The sequence below is a fragment of the Nicotiana sylvestris genome, chromosome 4 (assembly GCF_000393655.2).
Source record: "Nicotiana sylvestris chromosome 4, ASM39365v2, whole genome shotgun sequence".
NCBI classification, from domain to species: Eukaryota; Viridiplantae; Streptophyta; class Magnoliopsida; order Solanales; family Solanaceae; genus Nicotiana; species Nicotiana sylvestris.
Window position 1 is genome coordinate 93,893,504 of NC_091060.1, and position 23,245 is coordinate 93,916,748.

Sequence of the window (23,245 nt, forward strand, 5' to 3'; positions counted from 1 at the left end):
TTGATTCTAGGGCTCCCACAGAGATGAGATTCTTCTTCAAATCCGGTACATATCGAACATCTATCAATGTTCTGATCATTCCATCATGGTTCCTTAATCGTATTGAACCAATGCCATATGAGGTAAGAGGGCTGTTATCCGCTGTGTGGACGACTCCATATTCTCCTTCTTGAAATTCCACGAACCAGTCCCTGTTGGGACACATATGATAGCTACAAGCCGAGTCCATCAACCATATGTCTGAAGATGTTGATGACTCTGTTGTAACTAATGAGAAGTCTGAATCATCACAATCAGCTACATTTGAATCCATAATGGCCTTTCCATTGTTATGTTTGGCCTTATTCTTCAACTTCGGACAGTCTTTCTTCCAGTGCCCTTTTTCTCGACAAAAGGCACATTCATCTTTGCTGGGTCTGGATCTTGACTTGGATCTTCCCTTCTTTGTCCTCGTTTGATTTTGAGGACGACCCCTCACAAATAGTGCTTCTCCTTCTCCGCCCTTCTGTTTTTCTCGCTTTCTTTGTTCATAGCTGTACAAAGCCGAACAAACTTCTCTGAGAGAAACTTCGTCATTTCCATGGAGTAGAGTAGTTTCAAGGTGCTCGTACTCATCAGGAAGTGACGCCAACAACATCAAGGCCAAGTCACCATCATCATAAGTTGTATCCATATTTTGCAAATCTGTAACCAACTTATTGAAACTGGTGATATGTTCATTCATCGTGGTACCAGGAACATAGGTGAAGTGAAACAGTCTCTTCTTCATGTACAATTTATTTTGACTGTTTTTCTTCAAAAATTTATCCTCCAGTGCTTTCCATAATTTACTTGCAGAAGTTTCCTTTGTGTATGGATATTTCTGCTCTCTAGCAAGGTAGGATCGAATGGTACCGCAAGCAACACGGTTGATAATTCTCCAATCTTCTTCTCCAATAACATCTGGTTTCTTTTCTTCAATGGCCAGATCTAGCCCTTGTTGAAAAAGGACATCTAGAACCTCGCCTTGCCACATCCCAAAATGTCCGGACCCGTCAAATATTTCGACCGCAAATTTCGCATTTGACACAATTCTTGTCATAAGCGAAGATGCCAATGATGACGTATTGTTGACACTTGATGTAGATTCTTCTTGTTTATTGTCTCCCATCTTTGACACAAATATTATTTAATAGCTGACGACACAAATCAAGATTATTTCCTTTCTGGTGTGGAAGATCAGACTAAGCTGCAACCACAGAGCATACTCAGACAGAACCTTGACTCAGTTACCAAGATAAATCTTTTCTGATGTGGAAGATCAGACTATGCTGCAACCACAGAGCATACTTAGACAGTACCTTGGCTCTGATACCAATTGTTGCGGAAGCCAAATGTATAGAGTGTGAATAAGTCACAACTACTATACCAAAAATTATGACAGCCACCAAATAATAAATAAGACAATAAAGCAATAATAAAGGGAACACCAGAATTTACGAGGTTCGGCTAATTCTGCCTACTCCTCGGACACAACCAAATATTTTATTCCACTCCAAAATACAAGTGAAATAATACTAAAGAGAGAAGATACAAATGCCTTAAACAGATGAGAAGGCAAATGAGAGGTGTGTTTCAATCCTAAACATTAGGCCTTCTTTTATAGGGGAAAAATCCCCCCAAACTTAACTCCCAACCAATGTGGGACTTTGGCATTTTGCCAAACATCAACAATACACACCAAGAATGTTATATAAGGTGGATGCAACAGAGTATATGTTGTCTATTTGTGGCCCTCTCAGATGGCTAATCTCCCTTGGATAAAGGGAAAGCTTCTTCTACTTGACAAACGATAACAAAATATACATGATCAAAACAATGAAAAAGACAAAAATAAAGGTGAGATCTCTAACTTTATCCATAATATATGTGTACTTAATTGCAACGAAATAAGGTTCAAAGTTGTGGTACTTGCCATCAATAGCGACTTTAGAATTTGGAGTTAGTTGGTTCTGCTCTTTATATTTATGGCAATTTTCTTCATTCACGTACATGATCCGAGAATCATTGTATGTGAAAGAATTCTAATCAAACTCTAATTGAACGCACATTTTTTGACTTATATCCTAATTTTAAATAACTCAAATTTATATTGGAATATCTTAGTAATGGAGAGAGTGAAAATAAATATTTTCATAGGTTATATTGGAATTCTTATAACATTTTTCGTGTTAGTTCTTCATAGTATGCTTTGCATTATAGTTGTACGTGGATTGGTATTTTTCTCTTTTGATTAATGATCGTCTTGTGAGAAGACTATTTTATGAAACTGAGCATAATAGATCAGTAGTTGATATGTGTGCAAGAAAGAAAAATGTTGGTGTTCAATGTTATTGATGTTGATGTTCAATGATCCGGTTCTATTTTAACTAAAAATATCAAGTGTTGTGATATAACAATGTTCTATACAACTGTTTTAGCATGATTTGTATCGAATTTTCTTTGTGCTAATATATAGATTGAACCTACTTCTAATTTCATCCCTGTCAACAAAGAGTTCAGGTAAACGTGGGATATTATTTGTTAATCTACTACCTGCTCATATGTACTCAAGTTCACAATCTCTTTCTTAATCCGTTGCAGAATATAGTTGTCATTTTAAAACTATTTCGTTTTTCACTTTTATTCTTCTTCTTTTTTTTATGCTTTGCTGAATCTTTTTTATTTTGTTTATTGTTAAATTTTAATTGAAAAACATGGTTGTGATTTCCTTTATGTTAAACTGAATTTTTGCTTCAAAACTTACTGTTTTAAAAACTTTATAGAAGAAAATTTAATATCTTAAATTGTTCAACATATATTTTCTATATAAATATCAACAAAAGGATTAAAGCAAAGAAGGTTGTGATCGATTAAGTAAGAATCATTATGCATCTGTCAAGTTGCTTCCTTTTATTAGTGAATATAAAGAAGGTGCATAATGAACTATTATTCTATGTGACTTCGTTCCTTATATATTGTACTCAAAACTTGTTGTTTAATTATCTTTTTTTTGTTGTTGTTGTTTATAGGTTTTGGAGAGCACCATACTTCTAAGTTAACTTTGGAAAAATTCCTTAGAATAGTACTGTCATTTGGTCTTAAATCATACTTGGGTCTCAATATTGGCTCCAATAGAATTTATATGTAATTCTTTTGAATTCGATCGCTAAATTTAATCGGCAATATACATATGTTTCTATTATTTCTCTCCACTCTTTCTTCCTTTAAATTGATTCACGCATCGCGCGGGTACGTATTTACTTAAAAGGAAAGAAGTCAACCATGAGATTTTGCCAAGTGTCGCATGCATAAATTGCCACGTAGCAACTTTAGGACAAATTAGTTAGTTTAGGTAAAATTAGTTTCTCTTTTTTAATTTTTTTTTGAATAAATAGTAATTTCTACATTTTATAGTTACTTAATAGTTAATAATTAGTTATTATTTTGAATTTAATTTAAATTTAACAATAATTAAATATCAATATTTTTTAAGAAAATATTTTATGTTGAGCTGATTCCATTTTACATTGAAGAAGTTACCAACACATATAACTTTATTCTTTTTCAATTTTTGCCGATTCCATTTTAGATTGTAAAGAAGTTACCAGCACATATAACTCTATTCTTTTTCAATTTTTAATTACTGCTATGTTTTAAACTAAAAGGGAACCTACACGCACTCACATCCCACAATCTGCACGATCTCAGTAATTATAGGAAACGAAAGCGTCATAATTTAAGTATTGGAGCGATAACTGACGAAATCTATATAACTGCTCTCTAAGATTCTCTTCAACTCTAACCATTTTCTTCTTTGATCAATCCTCTATTACGCCGAGATTCTGCCTCTTTTACGAGTACCTTTCACCCACAAAGAGACTCATAGATTCATTGCACATATCTTTCTAATTTTTGTTGACATTAACATTATCAACAGTAATACTAGCATGTTTTTGTCTTGGCATTGTGGAAGTTTGTCTTATCTTAAATCGTAACTTAAAAGAGTCTCATAATTTAAGTATGTGTTTGAACCCAATAATCGTTTAACCAAAACCTAAAATCGTTGAATCCGAGGGCGAGAAGAAATCAATAAGGGAGAGAGTTTTACCGTTTGTGATAAAGATTTGAAAGTATAAAGTTTCAAGCTTACGTCATGTATCTCTGTATTAAATTCTTCTTCTTTTTTCAGTTTCTCCATAGCAGGCCTTATATTGGGTTCCCCCCTTTTTGGTATTCAGTTGTCGGAGCCGGAGCAACAATATACTGGATCACGGGAACTCCATGGAACATTTTATCTCTTTCTTCTGGTATGGCCAAAATTAGAATTGCATCACAAATCAATATTTGAATTATAATTATCTTATTTCTATCATTAAGGAATAAATTTTTTGAGAGATTAGAGAAAATATTTTGAAAGTTGAAATCTCATCGACTCTCAAAAGGTTTGTGCCCATTTGCATGTTTCCATCTATTGTTTGTTGCTACTATTGATGTTGATGATACATAATATGGTTTGTCTAGATTTCTTTCAGTTTTTCTTTACGTAATATGCGTTTAAATGCAAAATTTTAACTTCAAGACACATACCGTTTATGGAATAATCTGGTAACCTCAAATCAATGTACAATTTTAAAGGTTGCTATGTCGTATAGTGATATTTATAGTAATTTTGCAAGTTGTGAAATCCTCAAGTGCAGAAAAATAGGGTGCTGCATTTACCCCATTAGGACTTACTTGCCAAACGAAAAAAAAGATGCCTTTATCAATAAGGAATAATTTGTGGAATTTACTGATCATGAGAGCTATTGCTCAAGTTTTTGATCATAAATGCATGTGCCTAAATTACGTTTTTTGCAACTGATTCAGAGGAAAAATTTACCAATTAAAGGGTTTAATTGTTAAGTCTGAAAGATCCGATTTTTCCCTGCAGCGTAAAGTCAAAATTTTTGAAAAATCAAAATACTCTAGGAGTTCTGGTGCTACGTATGGTTGTAGTGGATTAATGTGTTGCAAATTTATTGGCCAAAGCTTTTTGCGTAGAAGATTATTCCTGACCCTTTTTTTGTAATTACCATAAAATGAACTTTAAACCCAAGCTAAGCAGTTTGACTCCATGACTATCAAAGACATCCATGATAGTTCCATTTCTTTGGTTCTCCTTCTCTTTTCGACACCTGGCAACTTTCCTCTTTCATGTGTATTCGTATTTCTTGATGATTTCTGAAGAAAAACAACTTAATTTCTTTAGTAGTTTGTACGGTACTCAGAATATAATTGATTTTTTACTATTTTAAAATTAGAAAGACGCTATCTTTTGCCATTGTCACCATGATAAGATCATTTTCATCAACAACAATATTGTGTTTGCTCATTCCATTTTCACTTTGTTGGATTCTATTAGATAATACTTAACTATGATCGCAACATAAAGTCATCTTGTGTTGTTAGAGAGATAAACTTTTATTTGATATTTATTCTGATTATTTGTTGAGAATGTGAAATTAGTAATAATTGAAAATATTTTGATAATTCTAAACTATAGGAAAAAACCACCTTTGGGACTAATCTTGCCTCCCACTATAGAACTTTTGGATGGAAAATAGGAAAGAATGTGTTTCGAAATCTTTCACACACCATATGTAATAATCCTTTTTTTTTTTTTCTATCTAGATATGCTTGCATCTTAAATGGTTAATCAACAATGAAGATGTGCATATACCAAACATGGATCCTTCTAATATTATTTATAGATGATTAGAACCAATCAGCTAGGACTGTTATTTTTTGGCATGAACAATGCACCAATAAGTTTGACACAAAAATTAGCGCAAAAGAAGACAAGAATGTAAATAATATGCTATGATAGATGTGATGGGTTTTAAATAAACTTTAAACTGAAGCTAAGCGGTTTGGGAATAAGTATTTATTCTACTTATGGTCTTCTGTTGTTGTGATGATAAAGCAACAATCCTATTTTTAAGGTCTACATGTTGAAGCAAATGAGTTCCTGTAGCAGATACATATAATATTGTACAACCAATTGTCATCCGCGATTGTCATGTTCTGTAGCCTCAATGTTACAACAAAGTTATGTCAAAATAAGGCAGGTAAGTATATCAACAGGCTCATTATGGGAATTGTTTTTGATTGGAACAAAAAGATCGTTGCTATATCAGTAATTGACACATAATCTTGATGAGAATTAATGTTCTTATTGTATGCATTTCATCTATGACTTAAAATAGTTATATAGATTCTGCTAGCAAGGATTTGGTTTTTCTACGATCTTTGTTATCGATACGAGTCTTCATTTGTATCATTGACCAACATGATTGACTTGCTCATGTGCTGATATACTTCTGATCCAAAGTATAGCACAACGGAAGGTGATGTCTTAATTACTGTGATTATACAAATTTTAACTGTTGTTTGTTTTTGTTGATCATAACTTGAGATAATTTTTTTTGTATAGCATTACTCCAGTATGATCTAACATCTCTTGATAATTTGTGGTCCCTGTCAATAATTTTATAGAGTAAACCTGATTAAATTCATATATTTATTTTTTTGGTTTAATTCCTTTAAATGTGGTAATGTAGTCTGCAATTTATATTTGTTTCTAATATCTTTCTCTCCTCTTTTTTTCTTTGAAACGATCCGCACATCGTACGAGTAAGTATACTAGTTTAATTTAATAGGCAAAATATTTTGAGTTAACCTCCAAATTAAATCCTTCATTTTTGGAGGTAACTTGAAGTGCCAAAGCTTCTTCCGGTCAATAAATTCCCCATGAAAGTCCAAAGCTTAATAGAGAAAGAGAGTAACAAAGTTGATAACCTGATTTAAACATATAAGATCCATTGTTTGTGAAATGTCAAATTATCACACTAATCGGAATCCTGCAAATTATTTTTGCTTCCTCTTCTTTAAAGATAGAGAAAGTTTTATTTTCATCCCACATTCTCCCATCTTCATAAAACAAATCTTTAACTCGCATATCTTGAGATTTCCCAGATTAATGGCTTACGCAAAAAAATAATAATTCTACAGATAGCCAAGGGTCATTATCAGCACTAATTTTTTTAAAATACTATTTTTCACTTTTCACTTGGTACCATTTTGCAACAACTCGTTAGAATATAATATGCTCTTTTACACGTAACTATGATTGTGACCTAATTGGACTGATAAAAAGGCCCCGAATAAAAATATTTAGCTTTAAAAACTTGACAAAGAAAAGCATTTGTGTCCTTAAAAAATCTCTAACCCTGCTTCTCAAGCATGAGTATTAAAACATTACAAGTTACAAAAAACACATACCTCTAATCTCTTTTTTTCTCTTTCGCAAAAGACGCTGCCACAAAAGTCGTGCATCTTTCTTTGTCCCAATCTTTGAACTCCACCAGAATTAGTTCGTCATTTTCTATAGGTCATTACATAAAGAGTGCGAAATAAGGAACACAATCATATAGTATAAAGGGATAATTTGAGCCACTGGCTTAATCAAAATCCCCTTTCCTGCTCTAGATAAAAAGTTTATACCCCAACCAAAAAGCTTGTTTCGCACCTTATCTTTAATAAAATTAAAAATTTGAGTCTTATTCCTACCGGTTAATGAAAGTAAGCGTAAATACCTGGTTACTGTTATGATAAATATCATATTATGGTGGATGTCTACTCTTCCTCCTTGATCTTCATGTCAAATGCTTAATGACATATTCAATGACATATGTTCTATGTTCAATGACATATTCCATGACATATTTTCTTCACTTTTCATGCCTATATAAAGGCCTTGTAATAGATAGGAAAATACACACAATTGAAGAAGAAAATCTCTTCTTTCTCTCTATCTCCATTTCTTGTTCATGTTTTACTAAATTGCTTTTATTTTCTTGTTCCATATTGTTATTTTGAGTAATATTTCATAACACGTTATCAGCACGAGTCTCTCACCAATTTTATATATATCTACAAAATTTTGCCTACATCCGAAAAGATTGCAATTAGAATCCATACATATCATCTCATGGTTAGATGTAAAAAGAAACTACATATGGTAAGTAATGAAACGTACGAAGGTATAATTATCTTTTACTTATTATTTCTTTAATATCTCATATGCACACAACTTCGTACTAATACCTGTATTGCATAAGCACATATTAATATTACATTTTTTATATCACATGAATGGAATGAAATTTTTGAAGTTCTATAAGTGAAAATCATAGTACCAGTTAATTGTTAATATGATGCATGTCATGGTAACCAAGGATATGTTATATAAGTTGTCTTATGTATATTTGTGTGTTAACTATCTTCAATATGTCTTGCCGCTTTTAACATTTTCTTTTACTTTGATGAATATTTTTCTATTTTGGGTTTTTACACTTGCATATAGTTAAAAAAAAAATAAAAAAAAATTGGGTCATACTGATTAGAAGCATAAATCATCTTGAAGAAAACAAGAAATACTTCACATCTTTATCTAGGTTGATTAATTACTTCTTTGAAATTTGAAAAACAAACCAGCTATTGAGAAAATATACTTCATAATTTATGATCGTATCATTTGAAAGAAACAACGATTAGTATGACTACTAGAGGAGGTATTTTCGAGTCTCCATGATCTACTTGATGTTTGCTATTGGCTTACCATTTTCAAGTATTTTATATGAATGACGCATAAGCTACAACTGGTAAGTTGTTACCTATAATGGCACTTTTCAGGTAATATAAATGCTGAATTTATGTATTAGTACTATATATGTGTTGTTATACTTTTGATAAATTTATTCACTAATTGCTTGGTTGAATTGAGTGAAGGAAAGTCATGACATTAAATCAAATCCAATTGGTAGGGTATACCCCGAAAACAACAATATTTTTTTAGAGAGGCCCAATAAATATTATAACAATTATTTTATGATCCATTTAAATTCTAATACAATTTAGAAGAAATATTCTGATTACAAACAGTTGTATTTCATATAGATGCTATAAATAATTGATAAAGCTTTACACTGATTTGAGATTTGTACACTTATTTAAGAAAGCAAATTTGATTTGCTAAGTTACAAATTAGCTGTGTACAACTTTCTTGACATGTGATTGAAATTAAGGCTTGAAAATGAATCTCAATATTGTTTAGCCTATTATGCTATTGATTAAGACATCGGGATCAAGTCCTGATGCTCCATAATGATAAGAGTTGGGTTTGAGTCCCAATTTGTCATGGCCTAACATGCTTTTATTTTGGTAAGACATTGGATTTGAGTCTCACTGTACCATATTGATGATATAATGATGACTAAAGAAAAATAATATATTTTTCATGGAAAAGACATGAAAATTGTCCCACTTGATTTGCTCCATTCTTGAAGTGAATGTGATAGCAGTGCATAATAAGTTTTAATGAAGACAAGTGGTTGAACAATGAACGTGGGTGTTCCAAATATTAAAATAATAATAATCATCACTATGATTATAAAAGGAGAACAATAAGGGTTCTCAAAATAGTCCTTCAAAATGTGAAGGCAATGCTTACCATCAAATTGGTATGAAAATAATAAAGCACATCGCTGATTATGATCCATTCCTTGAAGAGAATGTGACTTGTGATAAGCATTGAGAATGCAAACTCATTACTAAAGTTGAATGTGGCAATATGTGATAAAAACAATGAATAAAGACATGCAATTCATGATTATATGAACACCACACACTCACCACTAAGGGAGGTTTGAGTAAAATAAAGAGAATAAATATTATTGTGTGGTTACATGAATATGTCATTGGTCGCGTACATGTGGTACGCCAAATATTATTTTGTCATGCCTTATAAAAGTTATTAAAGGCAAAGTTAAAGCAAGAAATGATTTTGCTTATGATGATTTTGACCATGACAATTTATTATGATATAATTTTATCCGTGAAGGAGACATTTACCATATGAATGGTATGATAAAAGATCTTGTAGTACAAAAGTTGTTAAGAACTCCGGAAAAACTAATTTGTTACTACCCGGATGAATAAACTTATTCATGACATTGATATTGTAAAGTCTCAAAAGAAACTTTTTGAGTTTCAAATATATAAGTCAAAGTGATTGGCATATTGAGACTATAAATGAAAGGAAGATTGAATATCTTCATATTTCTATAATCATACCGGGTAAATATGAAAGGTTACCCGATCTTCTTTCTATTTGTACTACACAAATATAAGCATGATGTTGGAATCATATGCCACAAGTAAACTAGAGGTTTACTAAAACAAATATTAATTGGCATGACCGGTTGACCATCTCGGTTCAATTATGATGCGAAAAATTAATTAAGAATTACATTGAAATATATTGAAGAATAGAAGATTCTTCAAGAATTCTCTTGTGATGCTTATTCTCATGATATACCAGTTAAAGGTTGGGATTGAATCCCTTGATTTCTGGAAGGAATAAAAGGTGATATATATATATATATATATATATATATGGGCTCAGTCACCTGCCATGTGGACCGTTTACTATTCTATGATTTTAATAGATGCATCTATTTTATGGTCACATATGCATTTGTTATCAACTTGCAGTTTGGTTTTTGCAAGATTGCTTGCTCAAATTATTAGAGCACAATTCCAGAATGTAAATTATGATGATTTATCTTGATAATACTGGTTTAAATTCAAGTTGGTTTAGCGAAAATTGTATGCCTCCAATTATAGCTAAATTATTGGTTATGAGAACAAAACTCCCAAAAATGAAATTTGGTATGAGAAGTATTATTTAATATACACCAGCACTTGTACGCATCTAGCCAAGTTATGAAAATTTCTCCCTATCACAATCGGTTCAGGGTCAGGAACCAAATAATTTCTATATAGAAATATGAATGTTCTATATGATTTAATTATGCCACCACAATGCACAAAGATGGGTTCCCAAAGAAGGTTGGGAAATGTATTGGTGATCCCAATATTAGGGGGAAAAATGGATAGCTGAGAAAGTGATACGTGAAATGAATTATTAAGAATACATATAGATCCTCGTACAAGAAAATATGAACTTAAAGTTCAAGTGATAATTAATTTATAAATTATTGCCAGACGCATTTGCTGACCCAAAGCTAAATGTCATATTTCAGCCGTTAATGCTCCAAATAGAATAAAGTCCATGAGGGACAGAGTCTATGGCACACATGAAGCATAACATACCAATCGGTTCCAAAGATAAAACTCCTTGAAGAATGAGAGGGGCAAAATGGTCATAATAAGGAGGCAAGTGCTCTAGAAGAGCACCACGACATAACACTTCGTAAGACCTCATGTGAGAGGCACAGGTACCTGAAAATAATGAGATAAAGAGATCTCAATAAGTTATGTCTTTATTGTGTAATAATTGAACCGATATAAAATGATCGTCGACGATATTGTTAACATAATGTAGCGCTCAATATTATTAATATTGACGAGGATCTTGAGCTCAAATCTGTCATGAAATTTGGACAGATAAATGATTGGCGAAATGAAAAATACGCAATGAAAATTGACTTCACTTGAAAAATGTGAAGTTGGGCGGATAGTCCCAACACCTGAAAGTATAAAGCCAATGGAGGTATAAATATGTTCTTGTGCAAAAAGTTCATGTCGATAGACATAAAGACGACTTGTGACACAAGAAAATTAGTAAATATCTTCACATTGATTATATGGAGACATGTTCTCTTATGATGGATATAATTATTTCAAGTTTTAATCTGGCAATACATGAAAACTTGATATGCATATAATGAAAATCATTGAAGGATTAAAATTGTTCTGAAGCATATTAATGTTTCCAAGAAATCTATTAAATAAAGCTTCAAAAATCCTTATACGGATTGAAACAATCAAGGCGCATGTGGTATAATCGCCTGTGTGAGTACCTATTGAAAGAAGGGTACAAGAATGATTCAATTTGTCCGTGTATCTTTATAAAAAGATCTGGATTTGAATTTGTTATAATCTTTATGTATGTTGATTCAAATATCATTACAACTCCCAGGCAGCTTCCTAAAGCAGTAAACTATTTAAAGAAAGAATTTGAAATGAAAGATCTTGGAAAGACAAAATTTTGTCTTGGTCTACAAATTGAGTATATGAAAGATGAAATTTTTATCAATCAATCAGCATACTCTAAAAAGATTTTAAAGCGATTTTATATGGATAAAGTACATCCATTTAGTACCCCGATGGTTGTGAGATCACTCGATATAAATAAAGATCCATTCCGACCTCATGAAAATAATGAAGAACTTGTTGGTCCTGAAGTACTATATCTTAGTGCAACTGATGCACTAATGTATCTTGCTAACACTAAAAGGCGTGACATAACATTTTCAGTTAATATCTTAATAAGATATAGCTCTGCTCCTACAAGGAGACATTGGAGTGAAATCAAACACATATTGTGTTATCTAAAAGGGACTACCAATGTGGGCTTATTTTATGGAAATGATTGCAATCTCGATCTTGTTGGTTATGCCGATGTAGAGTATTTATCTGACACACACAAGGCTTGATCTCAAACATGCTATGTGTTTACATGTGGAGGTATTGTCATATCTTGGCGATCGACTAAGAAATCAATCGTGGCTACTTCATCTAATCATGCTAAGATAATTGCTATTCATGAATAAAGTCGAGAATGTGTATGGTTGAGGTCTATAATACATCTTATTCGAGCCAAAAATAATTTGAAGTGTTACAAACTACCCACAATTTTGTATGAAGACAATACATCATGAATAGGCCAATTGAAGGGAGGATTCATAAAAGGAGTTAGGACAAATCGCATTTCACCAAAGTTATTTTCCATACATGATATTCAAAAGAATGGTGATATCAATGTGCAATAGATTCTTTCAAGTGATAATATGGCTGATTTGTTCACCAAATCTCTACCGACGTCAACCTTCAAGAAACTAGTGTACAAGATTGGGATGTGAATTGATGCTCTCATCAGGGGGAGTTAATACGTGTTGTACTCTTTTTTCCTTACAAGGTTTTGTCCCACTGGGTTTTCCTTGCAAGATTTTTAACGAGGCAATCAAAAGGCGTATTTCTAAATATATGTACTCTTTTTCCTTCATTAGGATTTTTTTTCCCATAGGGTTTTTTCCTAATAAGGTTTTAATGAGGCACATTATTTATGGACATCCAAGGGGGAGTGTTATGATAAATATCATATTATGGTGGATGTCTACTCTTCCTCTATGATCTTCATGTCAAATGCTTAATGACATATTCAATGACATATTTTCTATGTTCAATGACATATTCCATGACATATTTTCTTCACTTTTCATGCCTATATAAAGGCCTTGTAATAGATAGTAAAATACACACAATTGAAGAAGAAAATCTCTTCCTTCTCTCTATCTCCATTTCTTGTTCATGTTTTACTAAATTGCTTTTATTTCCTTGTTCCATATTGTTATTTTGAGTAATATTTCATAACAGTTACATCTCGTACTTTAATATTAGGATGAGTCATAGTAATTCATATGAGCTTGAAGGGATTAAGATCATTCATGGGGTTATAAAGGATTTGTGACTATGTTATTGTAAAACCCCGTAAGTTTAACAACTTTGATACCATTATATACATTTGATATGGTATTTTGAGTGGAACATTTTTGTAAAAAAAAAAATTTGAAACATATGATTTTACATAGTTATTAATATTACTACTTTCGAATATACTTTAAATTATACACATAATATGAGAAAGTTTATAAGATTTTCTTTATTGTAAGGATAGAAAGTATTTTCTCACAAGAAAAGAAGGTTATATTTTTACCATTTTAAGAATTAAGCGTACGAAAAGTTGCACACTTTATATGAGATTAGGAAAATTAGAAGTTGAGAATATATATATATTTTTACATGGATATTTTAATAAAATAATAGTGTATGTATTGATTTTATATAGTACCATAATTTATTAATATTTTAATTGTAGTACTTTAGGATGAGGACAAGACTATTTTCGAGGTATAAATATTTATGATATATCAAACAAGTGATAAGTAAAGTCGTGAAGGTGAGAGGGTAAAACGAGTTGAAGAAAATGAGGTTGGTCGAAGTTTAACGTATAGAGATAAAATACGGTTCAAACTATAATACCCCATATTTATGGACTAATAATATACTACATGACCATGATAATAAGATATATAAAGTGTGCTAAAAGTGAGTAGTATTTTAAATAATTTGAGATAATTCTTAATTATGTGGGTAATTAGTTGATTATTGGTTAATGGGAGGTTAATTAGTTAAATAAGAAATTAATGAATAATTAAGATTTTGGGATAAGGCCTAAAAGGCCCAATGTGGCAGCCCATAATTTCCAAATTAGTGACTCTTAAGCCACACTCCAAGGTGGCAAAAAAATTTGGGGGGAGGGGGAAGTAATGTGACACCAAGCCTTGAAAGGTGGGCCCACACCACCAAGACCTAAAATCCCATCTCAACTCACAAATGAAGATATATTTTACATCTGAGTTAAGGAAAGGCTTTAGCAAAGTCGAGAATTTCATTAGCAACGTTGCTTCAACCTTTTATTCAAACGAGATTTCTTAAAATTATAGCAACGTGAGATTTTGCAATTATAAGGGAGTACGGTGCAATCTTTATCAAGAATATTATTTGGATTTTTCCCTACTCCGATCGTGTCGTCACGTGTTTTGTCGTAATTAAAGTGTGTTAGAGGGATGTCAAGAGAATCGACACAGGTATGTTAAGGCTAATCCTTCCTTCTTTTGGCATGATACAAGTAACGATACATAAACGTAATGTTATCCCATAAATAGTTCTACTCTTAGTAGTCAAGGATGTCAACGTTATTCATTCCTATAAAGTGTAATTCAAAGCATGTCTAAGTATGTTCCTAAGTCTCTATTAAGGTATTTGATAAAGATGTTAATATTTATAATATAGTGATACATGCATTTTTATGCATTTACCACCGTGCTACGGCCGATTGGGCAGTCATGCATATTCATTACCACCGTGCTACGGCCGGTTGGGCAGTTACACATTTACCACCGAGCTACAGCCGGTCGGGCAGTCACGCATTTACCATCGAGCTACGGCCGGTTGGGTAGTTACACATTTACCACCGAGCTACAGTCGGTCGAGCAGTCATGCATTTACCACCGAGCTACGGCCGGTTGGGCAGTTACACATTTACCACTGAGCTACAGCTGGTCGGGCAGTCATGCATTTACCACCGCGCTACGGCCAGTCAGGCAATTATCATTGATCAGTTGGGTAGTCATGCACCATAAGATATATATATATATAAGTTGTGATGACCTAAAATATCATCTATTATTTTAGAAGTCAAATCCATGTTCTGAGGCCTTAAAAACCTCCTTTTATCTCTTCTCGATTTGCGTGGGCAGACCGGGCATGATTCTGAAAAGCCTTTATGTGAAAATTCGAGAAAATAATAATTTTTGCCTTTAAAAGTTTATTTTAGTTAACTTCGGTCAATATTTTGAGTAAACAGATCCGGACTCGTATTTTGACAGTCCCGGAGGTTCCGTAGTAAAATATGGGACCTGGGCGTATGCCCGGAATCGAATTCTGAGGTCCCTAGCCCGAGAAATAAATTTTTGATAAAAATTGTTAAACTAAAATTCCAAAGGTTTTGAGAAATTAATAAATGTTTGATCTCGTTAGTATCGGGCCCGTATTTTGGTTCCAGAGCCCGGTACAAGTTTAATATGATAATTACATCATGTCTGTAAAATTTGATAAAAATTAAAATTTATTTGACGTGATTCGGACCTTTGGTTTAGAAAATAGAAGTTTTGAAACTATCTTGAAAATTTCATGTGTTTTGGTGTTGAAATCGTAGTTCTAGGTGTTATTCTGGCGATTTGATCGCATGAGCAAGTTCGTATGATATTTTAAGACTTGTGTGCATGTTTGTTTTGGAGCTCCGAGGGCTCGGGTGAGTTTTGGATAGGCTATAGAGTGATTTGGACTTAAGGAATTTTGCTGGTGTACTTCATGTCTGTAGACTTCGCATTCGCAAATGCGAGCATCGCATTTGCGATCAGAAGGCTGGGAAGGGGACCTTCGTATTTGGGAAGCTCAGTGTCGCAATTGCAATGAGAACAGGCCGCATTTGCAAACACTGGTTCGCATATGCGATGCTAGCAGGCCAGGCCAATCTTCGTATTTGCGAAGTAAAGTCCGCATTTTCGAGTTCGCAATTGCGAACCTGTGATCACAAGTGCGATACCTGCAATTGTTCAAAATGATTTTTGGACGAGATTTTTCATTCATTCTCCCATTTTTCAAAACCTAAACTTCAAGAGGCGATTTTCCAAAGACTAGTTCTTCCCCAAATCATATGTAAATGATCCTTAACTCATTTCTTTCAATCTTTTACTTCTTTTCACAAGATTTCATCCTAGAATCTAGGGTTTTTCATGGTGAAATTGGGGAATTTTGGGTAGAAATTAGAGATTTTTGTAATTGGGGATTTAGACCTCAAATTAAGGTCGGATTCCAAAATTAATTGTATGTTCGGGCTCGGGGGTGAATGGGTAATCGGGTTTTGTTCCGAATTTTGAGTTTGATCCAAGCGAGCCCGGGGTCGGGTTTTGACTTTTTGGGGAAAATGTGGGGAAACCTATAATAAATGCATTGGAATTGATTTCTTTAGCATTTATTGATGTTATTAAGTTAATGATGACTAGATACGAGTGAATTGGTGGTGGAATCGAGGGGTAATGCGGTAATTGAGATTTGAAATACCCGTTGACTTGAGGTAAGTATTTGGTCTAACTTTGACTTGAGGGATTAAGGATTCCCGACTTATTTACTGTGTGAAATTCCATGTGTGTGGCATATATGTGTGGTGACGAGTACCTATTAATGCTGTATTTTGGCCCGGGCCTTAGTGGGCCTAACGGGCCGGGCCTCGCGGTCCCGGGCTTCGTGGTCCTGGGCTCTGGCGGTCCCGGGCTTCGTGGGCTCAATGGGTGGAACCGGCCCGTGACGGGCCTAAGCCCACATGGTCCTGTGCTTAACGGGCCGGGCTCGTGGGCTTCGCGGGCCTAGCGGGCTTTTTTTTTAAGGCAATTTCTTATAGTATCATGGCTATATTAAAAATATATATGTAGTATATATGTATATCTAATTATTAAAGTGATTGACGAAAAAGAAAATAACAAAACAATAGTAAAACACTAAATTGTCATGCATAATATATTTTCTTGTAGTATATTATATTATATCTTATGTATATATATTCTCTTATATATTTTCTTGTAGTATATATATTGTATCTTATGTATATATATTCGCATAATATATTGTATCTTATGTATATATGTTCGCATAATATATTTTCTTGTAGTATATATATTGTATATTATGTATATATTTTCGCATAATATATTTATCTTATGTATATATATTGTATCTTATGTATATATGTTCGCATAATATATTTTCTTGTAGTATATATATTGTATATTATGTATATATTTTCGCATAATATATTTTCTTGTAGTATATTATATTGTATCTTATGTATATATATTCTCTTATATATTTTCTTGTAGTATATATATTGTATATTATGTATATATTGTAGCATAATATATTGTCTTGTTATATTATGTATATATTTTCGCATAATATATTTTCTTGTAGTATATTATATTGTATCTTATGTATATATATTCTCTTATATATTTTCTTGTAGTATATATATTGTATATTATGTATATATTTTCGCATAATATATTTTCTTGTAGTATATTATATTGTATCTTATGTATATATATTCTCTTATATATTTTCTTGTAGTATATATATTGTATATTATGTATATATTGTAGCTTATAAATAATTCTAAGTATAGACAAAGAAATATTGCGAAAAGAAGCTCATGGGTAGAAGCAATAAATTTTATTACCAAAAATGGCATATCTTTCTTAGTCATCCTTCCCCCAATGGAATGAGCACAACAAGGTACTAATACCACCATTAGAAGGAAAAAAACTAAGGAAGATGTGCCAAAATACAAGTTACATATTATTCTATGTATTATCTCTAACAAATCTCATAAATCCTTCAAGGTTCGGAGGAGGTTGCGTTGGTGGTGGTGGAAAAGAAGCTTGTTCATCACCACTTCCGGGCGAAGCCGAATCCTCCGCAAGTTCCGCTATCATTTCTTCATAAGCTTCATCTATCGCCGGTTGTGCTTCTGCAATTCCAAAGTTTCTTCTTTCCGAGCGGATCCAATCTCTAAACAATACTGATTTTTCCAAGCTATCCCTCATAGACGCTCTATGATCACCTATTTGCAGTCTTGCTTGACTGAAAGCGCTCTCTGATGCAACAGTTGAAGCTTGAATTGATAAAATATCCCGAGCCATCCTTGCAAGAACAGGAAAATGTTTTTCCCTTGCCTTCCACCATTCCAAAAGATCAAAAGAGCCGTCTGGATTCTCCTTTTCAAGTCCCTGAGACAAATAAACTTGAAGCTCATTTAGATGTGAAGTTTCATCATAATTTTCACCTTGAGACCCCCTGAACTCCGTCCAAGATTTAAGAGCTTTTAAGCCCGCAACTCTTTTAGAGGATTGTGAGCTAGACGAAGTAGGGGTTGGAATAGTTGGCCTAGCATGCTCTAAGGCAAGTTGATAAGCATTATAAACTGTTTGAGCATTAATCTTAATTGAAGCTTTTGCATCTGCAAGTGTCGCAATTTCCTCATTTGAAAGATCTAAAGCCTTATAAATATTTGAATACCAAAAATGAGGACCTCCCAATTTCATTGTAGGATTTAGCATTGCAGCAAGACCATAAATAGGAGGGATAGGAAAAAAATATTTTTTAAACTTTTGTTTCATTTCATTTATAGCAAGTTCATAAATATCCCCACCCTCACTAAATTCAACAAACAAATCAGATAGTGCTGCAATATAAACTAAACAGTTTGAAATAGTAGGATAATATTGCCCAGAAAATGCATTTGTAGCAATTTGAAAATGTTCTAAAAAATCTAAAAGAATTTTAACATTAGTCCAATCTTGAGTGGTAAGCATTTCATCATCATCCTCACCACCTACCCGAGAATTAAACGTTGCATTAATTGGGTTTCTATATTCATATGCTACTACTAAACTTTCGTACATACAATTCCATCTAGTCGGGCAAGGTTTAGGAACCTTTCTTTCTCTAAGGCCATATTCATCACATTTTTTAAAATACTCTCTAAGTCTACTTCTACGGTTTGAATAAAAAAGCCAATTAAGAGCCATTCTAACCTTTTCAATTTCTATGTTTAATATTCGCATACCATCACCGACAATTAAATGATAAATATGACAAATACATCTAACATGGAAAATATTAGTAAATGCAGGATTTAGTGTTGTTGTAAGCATGCCTATAGCACTGGTGTTACTAGAAGCATTATCCATTGAAATTGCCATTATTTTATCGCTAAAGCAAAAATATCTACAAATATCTGCAACAGTGTTAGCTATAAACTTACCTGTGTGACGCGAATTAATTATTCTATATGCAATTATGCGTTTTTGCATTATCCATTCCTCATCTATCCAATGACTTGTAACAGTTAGATAATCACAATCATTACCACTTCTACCAATATCAGTAGTAATAGAAATCCGATTAGGTATATGAGTAAATAAATACCGCAAATATTGTTCATATTCATGTTTGAATTTATAAATATCACTCTTAACTGTTGCGCGAGGCCAACCTTTATAAGTAGGATTAAAAACTCTTCTAATATAATGAACCCAATTAGGATTAGATGCAAAAGTATAAGGTAAGCACATAACAGTAATCATCTTTGCTAATTCTTCACGATCTCTATTTGGATCGTAATATAAAATACCTTCGGTGACAGTGTTAATTCCTGGTTGAACTAGATTTGAACCTGTACTAGGGTTAACCGCAGAATCTACACTTGTCCCCTCTAGTTGCGCTTTCATTTGAAAAAATCTAGCCTTATCTCTAGGGTGTGTTTTTATGTGCCTAGTCAAACTACCCGTGCCGCTACGGTCTCCAGTATATTTATGCACCATTAATTTCCCACAAGTTTTACACTTAGCCTTATTTTGTTCTCTTACTTGAGTAAAAAAATTCCAAACTAATGATGTTTCTAGGCGTTTAGCAGGTTCTCTATTAAAAGTAGGAGTTTCTACAGGTGGGTCGACCGGTGCATCAGTTGGGTTATTAAGAGGACTAGTAGGTGTATCATCTAAATCCGGTGCTTGGGTTTCATCATCATCCTCATTTTCCTCATTATTTTCTAAGATGGTTTCATTAGGATAAAGAGCATTCATAATTTCATCATCTAATCTTTCACCTGGTGCAACATTATGATAAAATTCACTATCGGTAAATTGAAAACAAGGGTGATCACTATCAAGAATTACGGAAGGAGGAGGACGTCTAGGTTGGCGACTACTTTCAACTTGCTTATCTTTTCTAGGTCGGGGAGCCGGGGGAAGGGTAGTTGGTTGGCCACTACTTTCACCGGTTTTATCTTTTCCTTTACCAAACATTTTTTTCAAAGTAAATGCCATATTAATTATAATTATGCAAACTAAACCACACAAAAATATATTCTAAAAACGTAAGAGTTGAAACGAGTTTACCGGATTGCCGAACAACTTCTTGAAAATTGAAAATCGTTGAACACTTGAAAACTTCAATTCAACAACTTCACAATTTTTCACGAAATTTCAACAATAAATTAAGTAATTGTAGTAGAGAGTTTGAGAGAGATTGAGAGATATTGAGAGATATTGATGAATTGGTGAATAAAAATGAAAGAATGAGGGGGTATTTATAGTTGAGAAATGGGGAAAAGTGTAATTATATAAAGTTTGGGGTTAAAATAAAGTTTTGGGGCCAAATGGCCATTTTTTAAACTTGAAAACGGTCATATTTTCAGCCCAAACGGCTAGATTTTAAATATGGCCGTTGGTGAATTTTAAATTTTTTTTTTTAAAAAAAAAATAGCCGTTGGGCCCGCCAGGACCGGCCCAGGCCCGCCTGACGGTCCCGGGCTAAACGGTCCCGGGCTCGTGGGCTCAAACTTGAAGACCGGCCCGTGACAGGCTCAGGAGGCCCACCAGGACCGGCCCACCCAGGACCGGCCCACCAGGTCCACCGGGCCCGTTAGGACCGCGGGCCCGGTCCGGTCCGGTTCAGGCTCGGCCCACCGAGCAGCCCTAGTACCTATGCGCCGCAAAATTATCTGTTTAGCATGTTTCCTAATATATTGCTTTCCTGTCTTAACTGCTACTTGTTTATTGATGCTTCCATGTCTAATTGCTTCTTTTAAATGTTGTTTTCTCTATTGAAGGTATTAATTGTTCCGTAGTTTCATTATATTATATTGTTGGTTTATGTTGGTTTGTTGATGTTTCATGGTATACTTTGATTGGCCTCGCCGTGTAGTATTAACTGTTGAAGTTTCATAATGGTATAGATCTCCTGTTGTTATGATTTGAGGTATAAATATTGTGGGGGGTTTGAGCTAGACTATGAAATACTTGTTTTATTTTTTTGTGATTGGTACTGATATGATGGGATCGGGCTGCACGCCGCAACAAGAGGAATAAGGGTGGAATATGTCAAATGCTTAATGACATATTCAATGACATATTTTCTATGTTCAATGACATATTTTCTTCACTTTTCATGCATATATAAAGGCCTTGTAATAGATAGGAAAATACACATAATTGAAGAAGAAAATCTCTTCCTTTTCTCTATCTCCATTTCTTGTTCATGTTTTACTAAATTGCTTTTATTTCCTTGTTCCATATTGTTATTTTGAGTAATATTTCATAACAGTTACATCTCGTACTTTAATATTAGGATGAGTCATAGTAATTCATATGAGCTTGAAGGGATTAAGATCATTCATGGGGTTATAAAGGATTTGTGACTATGTTATTGTAAAACCCCGTAAGTTTAACAACTTTGATACCATTATATACATTTGATATGGTATTTTGAGTGGAACATTTTTGTAAAAAAAAAAATTTGAAACATATGATTTTACATAGTTATTAATATTACTACTTTCGAATATACTTTAAATTATACACATAATATGAGAAAGTTTATAAGATTTTCTTTATTGTAAGGATAGAAAGTATTTTCTCACAAGAAAAGAAGCTTATATTTTTACCATTTTAAGAATTAAGAGTACGAAAAGTTGCACACTTTATATGAGATTAGGAAAATTAGAAGTTGAGAATATATATATATATATATATTTTTACATGGATATTTTAATAAAATAATAGTGTATGTATTGATTTTATATAGTATCATGGTTTATTAATATTTTAATTGTAGTACTTTAGGATGAGGACAAGACTATTTTCGAGGTATAAATATTTATGATATGTCAAACAAGTGATAAGTAAAGTAGTGAAGGTGAGAGGGTAAAATGAGTTGAAGAAAATGAGGTTGGTCGAAGTTTAACGTATAGAGATAAAATACGGTTCAAACTATAATACCCCATATTTATGTACTAATAATATACTACATGACCATGATAGTAAGATATATAAAGTGTGCTAAAAGTGAGTAGTATTTTAAATAATTTGAGATAATTCTTAATTATGTGGGTAATTCGTTGATTATTGGTTAATGGGAGGTTAATTATTTAAATAAGAAATTAATGAATAATTAAGATTCTGGGATAAGGCCTAAAAGGCCCAACGTGGCAGCCCACAATTTCCAAATTAGTGACTCTTAAGCCACACTCCAAGGTGGCAAAAAAATTTGGGGGGGGGGAGGGGAAGTAATGTGACACCAAGCCTTGAAAGGTGGGGCCCACACCACCAAGACCTAAAATCCCATCTCAACTCACAAATGAAGATATATTTTACATCTAAGTTAAGGAAAGGCTTTAGCAAAGTCTGAGAATTTCATTAGCAACGTTGGTTCAACCTTTTATTCAAACGAGATTTCTTAAAATTATAGCAACGTGAGATTTTGCAATTATAAGGAAGTACGGTGCAATCTTTCTCAAGAATATTATTTGGATTTTTCCCTACTCCGATCGTGTCGTCACATGTTTTGTCGCAATTAAAGTGTGTTAGAGGGATGTCAAGAGAATCGACACAGGTATGTTAAGGCTAATCCTTACTTCTTT